General features: G+C 42.8%; 1 protein-coding gene across 3 annotated transcripts in view; it reads left to right on the top strand.

The window, feature by feature from the left end:
* DIP2B (disco interacting protein 2 homolog B) overlaps window positions 1–13,016 on the top strand; it is a 1,149,028-nt gene that overhangs the window by 928,735 nt on the left and 207,277 nt on the right. The gene's annotated exons all lie outside the window — the stretch shown is intronic.

Genomic DNA, 13,016 nt, shown 5'->3' with positions numbered 1-13,016 from the left:
TATCCTGTATCAGGCTTTTTAAATGTACTTTGTGCATGAATTATTCATTGGTGTGAAAAGAGGATCCTCTGTCAGTTATTGGTTGATAATGTTTTTAGATTATCGTTTAGTTGAACTCCTTAAACATTTTGACCATCAATATTTCTATTTTTATTTAGTATCAGTCTTGGTGTAAGCAAAAATTGTAGCCATTATAAAAACAGACCTAGACAATTTCACAAGAATAGAATTATTTCATTTATTTTCAATCAGGTAATGTTCATTATGCTTGGCAGTTTGCATTGCATTGTGTTTCTAATGCAATTGAAGTGCAACATAATTGATCAATGAGCTTGTTTAATTTCTCTGCTGCTTAATTTCTCTAATGCTGCCTTGTATGTCTGTACTGTACCGCTTATTGATAGACATAGGGTTGACAAATATTGCTACTTTGCAACACTGTTAACGCAAAACACTTCCCTTCTTTCTATCATGAAATAACTGATTGATTTTTGAACATCAAAGTTAAAACGAGACAATTTGTAAATATATTCAAAACCTATTCATGATTTTGATTTGCAAAGTGAACTTAATGTTATGGTTTGGTATTTAACAGTGAGTTATACCTTGAAGATAGTCCCACTTAGTAGTAAATACTACAATTAAAATTTCATAAACATATAAATAACAATCAAGTTGCCATGTGTAATAAATCGGTTTAATATGAAAAAATGTCATCGATTCCAATGAGACAAACTGGTCCTTTGTCATGGCAATGTCTGTAGATAAAGAAAAATAGGGATCCCTGTGACCATTGTGACGAATCTCCAGTTAATGTCACAGCTTCCATGGGAGATGCCCCTTCCCATGAGGCCAGGGAGGTGATGCTGCTACCCGACAGTCCCCCTGGGGGTAGTACTCGGCGGGTGGATCTCATGGGGAAGGAAGCCCATCATGGGACCAGTCATGATCGCCTTGGAAGAACACGGTATTCACTCACTACATTTCTGTCCCCGCCCTGCTCTCATCCCACTCAATCCCCTCTAGTCCACCACATTTCCATGCATCTGTGTAGAATAGAGCACTTGATTCATATAGATCATACTGAGATGAGGAAGAATGAGACTTACCCAAGTGGACTACATCTATTCACTGACCCAAAGATCAAGCAAAGAATCCAAAGCCCACTGCGGAACCAACCTACACGGTACAGTTAACTGGATGCAGCACCAGCAATAAAAAGCAGGGCAGGGCCATGTACCTTGTCAAGCCAGCCCTGGAGGCTCATGGAACCACGTGCCAGTTCCATGGTGAGAGACGCTGTCAAGGAGTAACGAGTGTCTCGAGTAGCTCCATGGAACAGGAATCTGTCCGGTGAATGGGGAAAGAGGAAACCCCAGCATTCAAAGCCAAAGCATGGGGAAGGCGTGCAGCCGAGGACCCGAGAGAGCCTTGTTAGGTAAGATTTTCATATCAATGATAAATCTTCCTGACCTGTGTCAACCCCGGAACCGTTTGCTGGACTGGTAGATTCTTTTTCCCTATACCTTAGTGAGTGGGAATCTTTTTTCCACAGTATTACTCTTTTTTTTATGGGTGGCATTTTTAAAACTATCCATAGTGTCTTTTAAAAGTTATCCTCTTTGACAACGTTTTGGCAATAAGTACCTATTGTTGCTGGGTTGCCCTAAGGGCTCCCCTTTTAACTTTCTCCGGCTAACGTTGTGAGAACTACAGTTCCCAAGGGTAGAAAGGATCCCTTTTACATTTATTAGCGAGACCAGCACCCCCCCACTGTTAGGGAGAATTATCATAAATGTGCTAATTCCCTTCACTTTAGAGACCCCCAGCAACTCTGCTGGATTTTGAGGACTTGATTTTTTTTACCTGGAAACAGTGTGAGCCTTTTTTCCCACTCTTATGTGTTTTGATATGTGTTTTACTCTTGTGTTCTTTGATTGTGGAGTTTTAAGATAACTCCATAGGCGGCATCTTTTCATGTGTGTTACACTGCACCTTCAGTGCAGTAACCCAGGTATGTCTTTTAGACTTTCAAAGGTTTAAAACCTTCTTTGGGATAAACTACTGTTTCCCAGAGAATGTAAGGTTAAATGGACTTTACTAGTCTCTTTAAATTCCTAGACCCAGCACACACTATCTTCCTATAGAGTGCTGGAGGCATTACCTAGTATCCCCTGTGTCTAGAAACTCATGTAGCAGTCAAATGCTACCCTTTCCTATCGAAATGGCTGGAGGCAGTAGTTTTACAACGAACTACCATGATTTTTCCCAACCGCGAACACCGGTACCTAAAAATCACAGGAGCCATGTTTTTCAAGATTGACCCTTTGTTTCAACAGGTCCTGGTCTTTTTTCGCCGTTTCTTTTTGGAACTGTCCTCCTAGAGTTTGTCTCTGCGTGCCAAGCCAGGTTTGGCCCCTGTGTTCGTACGCCTTTGGTGGGCTTCAGGACTGAAGACCGTGTCTGGGGTTGGCAGTAAGTGAAGTAGTTGCCCACAACTCCCTGTGCTTAGTCTCCTAGGAGACCCAAATGCACTCTGGCGTGATGGGCTGGCTGACTGTCCGGCAAGGACAAGCCACCCTTCTGGATGAGTGACAGCTAGGCTGGAATGAATGGGAGAAAACTTTTTAAAAGGCGAGTCTCTTGGACTGGAAAACAGAGGCGACCACTCGAACGAGAGAACCGAAGACCAGCTGGAAGAGGACGGCTGCTGCAACTCCTGGACCGTTGGTTTGCCCGGTGAAGCCCTGCTGCAGGTCCGAATTGCAAAATTCATCTTGACCAAGAAGCCCCTTGAAGGACGACTTCTTCCTTTGAGTTGGTGGGACCAATCAACTCGTAAGCCACCTGGATACCATTCTTGGAGCTGATAAGGTTTAACCAGGGGGAAGGACACCAGCTTGTGTGCTTGAAGGACAGCTACTCGAAATGGAGATCTTCCATTTGCCAGCTTGTTTGACCAGTCCCCGAGCAGTCCAGGTGTCCCCCAACGTCCTCCCTCTGGTCCCCATGACTGAGGCTCAGGAACAGTGAGATTTGCATGAACTGCCAGGAACCAACGGCTACAGCTGCATCTTTTTCTTCATACTAAGGTACTGTGCCAACCCGATTGAGAACTTAACTCTCGCGGTGAAAGTTTGTGGAACTTTCCCAACTTGCAGGCCAATCAGCTTGTGACCCAACATATGATTCTTTTTCGTACAAACTACTTCTGAGAACTTTGGCAAAGACTTTACCGTTTACTACAAGAACTGCTCTTTCCTATCCAAGACACTAGCCCATTGACTTGGCCTAGGCCTATTGAACTGAATTGAGTCCTCTAATGAACTGAAACTATTTACACTGCCCAAGAAAGTACTTGTGGTGTATTGTATTAACGTGCCCCTTTTTACTCCCATTCAAAATAACTGAAATGCTATTTTGCTCCTATTTCAGGGGAGCCTCATTTACTCAGAAACTTATTGGTTTGGTATTGAAGTGTGTTTGTGTATAATATTAAGTTGCCTCCTTCTAGTGAATGTTTTCTAAATGATTGTGTAATAAATTAATAAGTCTTTTACCAAGAAACCTTGAGTGTAAATGTCTACTTGAACCACTGTGATTGTAAGACCTCTGTGTAACATCCTTTTACTGCTCAAATTCCCTCTTGAGATAAGCCTGGCTGCTCAGCTTGCTACAAAAAACTGTGTAGTACAGACTTATACCAAAGGTTGGTTTTGCTTACACCTGTAGTCCTAATTGTATGTGGTGGTCCCAGAGGGAACATGCAATTCTGCCTAACACCACCTTGTGTGGAGTGCTGGGGAGATACGGAATATCAGCTTTCTCATTTTATATGTAACATTTATGTTACAAGGACAAACTTAACTTTAATGGCTTGTGCAGTGAACCTTTTTGATGTTGGTGCACCTTTACCACAGGCTGTTTTCACAGCCCCGGTAAAGGCACCCATGGGTGCTCATTTTACCAAAATGGCCCCTGTATTCTTTTTTTTTTTTTGCATTTTCAGCATTCATTGTCCTTTCTTGTTCCTTATCCTTATATCCAGGGTTAGAAATTCCTCTGCGTTGATTTTATCTTCAGCGGGAATCCTGTGGATTCCCTGTCCAGCCTCCAGTGCGTCTGTGAAGGCAAGAAGCGACGGAGGAGTCCAAAACTCTGCAGCCCTTTGTCTTCCAGCCGGACTGTGAGAATCCAGTTCAAATTGGAAGGCTGTCTGTCCCTGAAAGGACTGCCACCCCCCCCCAAGTTGCATGGCTGTTTGATTGGCTGGGTGCCTGCATAAAAGTCTGATCCTGAAAGCAAAAGACATAGTCGACCCCTGGAACCGAAGAGGAAGATGAAGAAACCACAGCTGAGAGGATTTCCAGTGACCTGAGAGCCTGCTGTGTAACCAGAGCCTGCTGTAGCCCTTACTTCCAATCGACCTGTGAACTCGGAAAACGACTACCCTGACCCAAAGCCTCGCGAGGGCCTTTAGACTCAAGAAGACTTGCATTTTGAGCCATCTCTTGTCGTGCTGCGACCTTGCAGGGCTGCAAGACCCCAGGACCTCGAGCAATTGTGCTGTGCACAGTCTTTTGAATCTCACTGAAACTTCGTGGGCATCCTGCTGGATCTCCAGAGGCACAATTCAGGTCTGAAAAGTCCCCTCACCAGAGTGCTGGACCTGCAAACGAGAAGAATCCAACTGGCGATACTAGTATCCTTTTTTGCTCCTGAAAAGGCGCCAATACCACATAGCCGCATCCAGCTGCGAGGAAATACTTGCCTGGAGCCTTCTCCTGTGATCCCTCCTGCAAAAGTCCTCTCTTCTGTCTCCTTGACAAAGGAATCCATCGACCAGGTTTTAATACTTAATTGTTTGAACAGTCTTCCTCTGGAACTCTGACTTTGCCTGCAACTGAACCCTATCTCACTCTGCCCACAGCTGGTACTTAGACCACTCGGGTGCCTCTACTGCCTCTGATTTAACTCATGCTAAAGAATAAGGGAGGGACTGGCTAAGAAAAGGGTTCTTTCAGCCTTGAAAAGAATAACCCGTGTGCAAAAGTTACTTGCTTGTAATAGAAGTTGGTTGGTAACCGTAACTCAGAGTGAACAGATACAAACGTTCATATTTACCTTGAATGCGTGTTGCGCTATTCTGAAAAGTGCACATAGGTTAACAAAGGTTAATTTACACCTGTGAATTGGTTGTGCCTCTTCCCTAAAACTAATGCTGTTGCTTTCACTTTACTATTCCTGTTAGGATACATGTATGAGTGTCCCCAATTGGGTCTTGCTTCCCCTGACTTGCTGTTAGTCTGTCCAGAATAAGTCTGCCTAAGGGTATACTTACCTTTAAGGTGCTGATAGCCCCTTTGAAAAGTATGTAGGTTTTACTTACTTTGTGTTACCTGTGTGCCATCCTAAAACAAGTTAGTTACTGCTTATCTCAATCTGTGTTCCACTGATCTTAAGAAAACAACTGTAATAGAATATTACAACCTTATGTCTTACCTGCCTAGAATAGCTGTATGACATTCCTGAAAGTTTTCCTTTAGGTGTAGCAGACCTTATTCTGCCTGGTGCAATGCATACACAATGAGTGTAAAGAGTTCTCGCTTATCTTAGGCTGTGTTCCACTGTGGTGAATATCAACTGAAATAGTGTATTACACCAAAAAAGCCTTACTCCCCTAGTAAAACTGTTTTATCACAAAGGTAGTAGGGCTATAAACTGTTCCTTGAATCTGTGTTCCACTGTTCAGAAAAGTATATTTGCAAGTTGGTTGACAATGATTTCATTGCGGAGTGTCACTGCATAACTGACAGGGTCTACTACCCTTGTATTACTGGAAAGTAACATGGTTTTACTCCCCAGGAATAGATGTGCCCTATACTGAAAGTGTATATAAAGTTCTGCCTTGCCTAGAAATACTGTTAGGTGTTCTAAATAAGGTCTGTGGTTTCATCTTTGTGTTTTTATGATTTGTTTCATATGCTTTGATAGTACTTACTTACCCAGGAATCTCCTGGTCTGCTTGTATATGAAATAAACCCTTTATGTTTACAATACATAGTGTGACAGTGTTTTATACTAAGAGTGGAGTCTTGTACTGCCTCAGTTGAATTGTTTTAGTAAGCCCTTAGTTGGGCATCAGAAAAACTGTGCTAATAAGCCTACCGCTGCAGAGTCACCAAAGACAGGATGCCGAATGCAGAAGCAGTGCAGAAGCCCTGCCCTGATCCACTCCCAGGACAGACCGGAGACCGCAACAGCATTTCCAAAAGGTAGGGAAAGGGTCAGGCCGGCTGGTGGGACACGGAGGGAGCCAAATATTTTAAAGAGACCCGTACCAATATCTGAGCGACTGAAAGGTATTGCGAAAAGATCTTTACAAATTGGAGCAATCTTTTAAGAAATATCCCTTGCCGAACAGTACCTGGCAGGAGAGTACACCGGGTCTGTTCAGTTGGGCATTGAGTGAAGCGGGGGCAGAAGGCCCGCAAAAGCAGCACACCAAGGTCTGGGACCCATACGAAGTCGGGCGAACCCTGCACCCCGTGGTCAAGGACCCATACAAGTCAGAAGAAGTACACAGTCAATGGGCTGAGTCCCAGAGTAAGTCGGGGAGATCCTGAGATGATATAGAGGGGTCTGGAACCCACCCAAAAGAGAAATAAGCTACAGAACAAGTCTGGAGAACCCAAGACAGCCCAGCAGGGTCTGCGACCCACATAAGAGCTGCAAGAAGCTGAAACAAGGGGGTTGAGGGCCCATGCCAAAGGTAGAGACTTTCTCTGGAATTCTAAAACCGAATGTCAAATCTAGCATCATAGTGCACCAGGCTTGACACTAAGTTTGTGAACTGGAGAAAAGAATAGGGAAAGAATTCTCTGGTTTCCCTCACCCCCTTGATACTCGAGAACTGTGTTTTGTATTCGTATGGTGGAGCATTTAAGGTCAAGAACTTTTAGTTACAGAAGCACTCATTGTGTTTTTTAAATCAAGAACTGGACATTTGAACCTTTATCCAGAACGAGAGGAGCCTAATTCTGGATCAAGACAATTTTTCTTAGTCTAGAGTGCAAGGTAGGGAAATAGGTTTGGAGACAGGATGGTGGACATTTTACTTTACTGGACATACAGAATGCTTGGTATTTTTGTTGAGGTAGGGCAATCCCTCATTGACGTAGAACAAGATAGGTTTTTCCTTTTCTTTCATGCTTATATAAATAAATATTTGCCAACAAACATACCACCACTTCGTCACACTCTTACTTCTGCACCCTTACACCAGCCATGAAAGAATTGTTGTGATTAAAATTCCCCAGTAAATAACAAGAAAAGATACAGATCACACATTCCTGTCTGGAAGATATCAGAATGCCACAAAAACATGTGGTGGCATGTCACAAAAATATGTAATATAGACTCAATGATAATTATATTGACTGTTAAGATGTAAAATGCTCAAAAATATTTAATGCAAATCTCAATGGTGAGCTATTCGAAATGGCCCTCAAGTAATCAAGTCGAGTTTACCTTGAATCGCAAAATGTAACCTGACTGAAGCTTCAATACACCCACAATCCTTTCTCACTATTTAAAAACCAACTACTTAGGCTGGTAACGAGAATTCCAAGCGGGTAAAGCAAATGAAACAAACATCACATTTTCTACCGGAATAAAACAAACTCAAACGAATGTGTGGATCCCTCTAGCGACACCTACTGTGAATAACACGGAACGTTTCCACCGAACCAGACATGTCGCTTTGACCTCATAGACCATTCCACGTCTCAATAACCAGGAAAGTTAACATCAATTAGGTTCACCACATTGCAATCCGGAAGTTCGAAGAAAGATGGCTCCCCCTCAAACACGGCTGCGCACAAAGACATTATCTACCCCAGATACCTCTCTACTAAAGCCATCAAAAAATGAACCTCCACTGGACCATTTATTAAGGCAGGGTCTGGATGACTCGGCCAACACGACACTAAGTCACAGGCAACAGAATGGTCCCTCACAAGCCTTGACCCAAACTCTAGCTGGCGAACAAATCCCTGCATTAAAAGAGAGCGCGAATAGTCCAACAACACCTAAAACGGCCAACCCAAGCATGCCGCCCAAAGGACTGCAATGTGAACTTCACTAAGGAAAAGTACAGCCTCCCACTGGAACCTTGTGCTTACTAGAAATGCAGACAACTCCAAAGCAAAATAAAGATCATCCCCCAGAGGCGATGACACAAACAGAATTTCATACCAACTTACCACTGAAGCCAAATGAGCCTCAATGCTCTACACCATTTGATTCGACCATAATCGAACAGTTGACACAAAGTGCCCCACTATCGATGATCCCACTTTTTGATCAACAGGTAACGCCTGGACTGAATGATCCCAAAATGAAGGAGAAACCACTAGATAATCGACAGGTGCAACGAAGGACGCAGGAAAAGTCCACTCTTTATAAGACCCGTAGATCTTCGCAAACCCAAAACATTAAGCCCCAACAAAATACAAACACAGCCAGGTTATCGCTTGATAGTGCAGAAATTGATAATTTGATGAGTCTTGAAAAACGGAAAGAAGTCTTTGGAACAAACCAACACACCAACCATGCCTACCCGTCCGATGCACATAGAGAAACACGCCCCTACTCTAGAGAGCGAGAGTCCATAGACCACTCACACGGACCGATACAAATACTCCCAGGAAGGAGACACATATGTGAGAGATCCACGAAAAAAAGATAGGTTCCTTTGCACAAGCTAACGACGACACAAGAACTAAATGCAAATGTGAATCTGGAACGCACCAAGAAATGGGTTCTTTACTAACCTCGATGCTAGACATGCAGAACAAGCTTATTGCAACTACTTCACAATCTCTCATTCCCTTCTTCAAAATACAAGAAGCGCTTCTAGAGGCCGTAAAAGATCAAGCTACGCTTCTAGCCCTAATCCACTCAAAAGAATTTACTCGGATGCCATGTCAATCAAAATACAAGAAAGTTTAGATGTAGAAGCGCAAGCCAACCTCATGTGGCAAACAAGACTGTTCGACATAGCGAGAAGCGATAGACTGGAAAAAACTGATCTGACTAATGCATGCATCATGTCTGCCGATCGAAGATGCATGCACAACGACAGACCGTCTGCGACAAATACTAACCAGGACAGTAATCAATCAAAGTAACTCAGCCCAGAAGCAAAGCTTCAACTTTAATGAAGGAAGCTAACCAAACAAGAATATTGAAACCTGCCACTGTCACAGTGGACACGGTCGTCAACCTCATTGATGTAAACGATGAAGAAATAACATCCCAAATCTCCAACAACAACCGGACCCCAAACATTTGTGCCAGACCGAATACAGATCATAACAAGAAATCAACCATCGTAAACAAAGGCACTGAAACATGAGATCTTTAATAAAAAATAATAAAGCTGGCATAGACAATGTAAATAAAAATTCATGGATTACTAAAAAAAGGCAAAACGGTAAGTGTGCATTTCTTCGAAACCTCACTCTCCCAACCAAGTTCCCACAGGATGTGAAACAAGAGACATTCAACACCAACAGCCCTTGCAACGCGACCCGACTGTGAGAAAGAACACATCAGAGGCAGTACCAATCGGCGAGTGCATATGGACGATGATATTGATAACTGAAGAAGCTCAAATCCAACTGAGTCAATGATCATGATTGATCAATATGATGAACACTCTCCAAGCCTCAGAGATAGAATTATCGTGTGATGACATCTCGACCTCGGAATATGACTATGATCAATCAGATCTATCTCATGAAGCAGAAAGGTGATCTCAACATAACAGCTCACATACAGATTCTAGACATCGAAATCCAGATGAGGGGAGCAATGTAATCAACTCTCAAAAAGATAACGGACATGAATCAATACCTACACTTCCTAATTTTGTTGATCCTCTGAAGAAACGAAATGAGAATAGAATAAAACTCACAAGAAATCTTCCACAACAAGATAACCTGATTCTCAATCGCACTAACGTACTTCGGCTACTCCACGTGATACCCAACATGAAAACAATAACTTCCCAAGACATTTTAAGTATTGAATTCATTGAAGATGCAAGACTGGATCAAGTATGGATCCATTTTAAAGCCCTAACCATGGCACAACTCATGATACAAAACAAGTCTAAATTTCAACAATTGGGATTCGAATTAAAGAATGACGGAGAGAAACTCACTCGTGATGCCCCATGGCCCTGCATGACAAACGTAACTAAACAACCCAGACGAAAAAAGGTCGAGAAGTCCTATCCGGACAATGTCGCGAGAAGCCCATAGCGACCAAATGAAGACGAAGACCCTCAGAACATGGCAACTACGAAGACATTAGACAGCAAAGTCAGCATAGACATACACAAAACACTTCATATGGAGAGATTTGGAAGATGGTTCTATAAATGAGTGTCACAATGACAGGCGCCAGCAGTAACAACTAATCAAATCAAAGTCTGCTAATTTCTCGCTATGTTCATGGAACACAAGAGGGCACAGGCATCTCTTTCGAGCAACCAATCAAGATCTTGTAAATGCCCAGATTATCAGTATGCAAGAATCCTGGTCACATGAACAACCAGTATGTGATGGAAACACAATACTAATGAATCCAGCAATTAAAAGAACAAAAGGCTGCCCATCCTCAGGTCTCCTGACCATGATTAAAATTGGTGAGAACATGGAAATACTATAATCCATAAACTTGCACCAATGGGTTTACTGGAACCCCATTGCCATAGCAGATGACACGTTCATAGACTCAGTATTCACAGCAGTGATCTAGCAGCTGCGAATTACCAGTTTCCCGTACCTCGCTGCCGTACACTGGAACACCCTCCCTAGCTCCCTGCGCTCTGAACCCTCACTGACCGCCTTTCGGAAAACCCTGAAAACGACCCTGTTCATCTAACAATTACATGGCCTAGCCCTCATTGTATTGTATGATGTATTATGTGGTATATCTGATCACAGGTCATTGCCTCACTGTAACCCAAGGCACAACCTGCACACATTGTAACTAAGTCTTCCTTGCAAGTAACAGTGCCACAATGCCCCTGGGCTGCCTGCGCGCTATATAAATTTAATAAATAAATAAATAAATACCATAACATATATTTTATCATCTGCTGTAACTTAAACCTGTACCTATTTGACACCCAAGGGCACATTCTTGATGATAACATGATCTCCCTGCGAGCAAGACAGTGGAAGAAAGAGACAGCAACTAGAAATCTAAGCCGCTCAGACAGCACAGATGCAAAAACGGACGGGCAACCCCGACCTGGGCTCTTGGCTCAACAACGGCAATCATTGACTATATATTCATGTCCAAAAGAATTCATGACAAGATCAAAACCAGCAACAACAAGAAATCGGAGAACAGCGACCACCCCATCTTGATGAGATCCTAGCTAGCTTGCAATCCAACCAATGAAAAATTACCCTACCTCCACTGGAAATTAACACTGGATTGAATAGGCTTAGAATAAAACAAAAGGCAGTTGACAAACTACTGTACAATTTCCAAAATGCCAGCCTTGAAGACCTCCAGAAATTGAATTATGCTTGGCTACTCGCTCCCTTTAAACAAACGATACAACTCAAACGAACTGCTACTAGAAATCACATCCATGCCTATAACCCAAAGGTGGTCGAGAAAAAGAAAGAACTCCGGAGATCCCTAAGAGCGATAAAACTACAGAACCATACGGATAAATGCAATCTTGTCAAATTGGCTAAACAACGATATAAAAACTGGTTTAAGAACCACAAAATGATTATCCAAATGCTATTTTCACTGAAAAACCGTAACACAAGACCGCTGTGGTCTCTACTAACCTCCCAATCCTAGGAGAGGAGAGTTGGATTGGACACTTCACAATCTCTATAAAACAAGGCCCTCGCAAGATGCGCTCCTTCGACAGACAACGATCAAAATTGAGAATTAGACTGGGAGACAAGCGACCTCCAGAATGCAATACAGAAGTTAAATTCCTCAAGGGCACCGGGTCCTGACGGCCTTTCGAATGAGATGATTAAAACAAACCCTGACATCTGGGGAAAGATATGCTGCAGCATCTTTGAATTAATCCAGAAGACGAATAACATTCCCACAACATGGCAACAAGCAATCATGATCCCCGTCTACAAACAGGGGCCCACTAAAGATCCGCAAAACTACTGCCCTATTGCTTTACTTTTTGATATTTGCAAAAATGCTCCTTGGCAACTTTAACTTGGCAGTCAAAGAAAAACAATATGCAGTAAGACAAACTGGATTTGTCAAATGCATCGGAACGCATATTCATCTCTTCCTGTTGTCTACTAAAACAGGAAGCCATTAAATCCAGAACACCAACGTTCGCTGCATTTGTAGACTTAAAATTAGCGTTCGATATGGTCAACAGAAATTCCCTATGGAAAAAGCTAAGCTTGTGGGGGTCTCCCTCCGCCTTACTCGAACCAATTAAGCTGCTGTATTCAAACACGTCGATCCAGATCAGGATGTCAGTATCGGATCATATAAAAACCTGGAATGGACTCAAACAGGGTAGCCCGTTGGCAGCCATCTTTTCAACTTGTTCACAGCGGATTACGAGGAATACATAGCTATACCTACGATTACCCCGCCAAAACTGAATACCATACCCATATCATGTATGCCGATGATATTGTCTTGCTAGCAAAAAAACCAAGAGGGCTACAGATTGCACTGAATAAATCGGAAGAATACATGACCAACAACCAAATGGAAATAAACGTTGAAAAAACGAGTCATGTCTCTCTCGCGACAAACGAAGAGGAAGCTTACTACTACTTCTTTTTTTCTGGGGAATCAAAAATTACATCAAGTGAAAACGTTCAAATATCTAGGAATGTGGCTCAACCAATCTCCAGTCTAGAAAGAATGGACCCAGCATCTAAAAGTAAGTGTTCTCACTGGCCCGCCAAGCCTGAATGCTCCATCGGAAA

The sequence above is a fragment of the Ambystoma mexicanum genome, chromosome 3q (assembly GCF_040938575.1).
Source record: "Ambystoma mexicanum isolate Mex_15411 chromosome 3q, UKY_AmexF1_1, whole genome shotgun sequence".
In the NCBI taxonomy this organism is placed as follows: domain Eukaryota; kingdom Metazoa; phylum Chordata; class Amphibia; order Caudata; family Ambystomatidae; genus Ambystoma; species Ambystoma mexicanum.
This window is presented reverse-complemented; position numbering and strand designations above follow the sequence as displayed.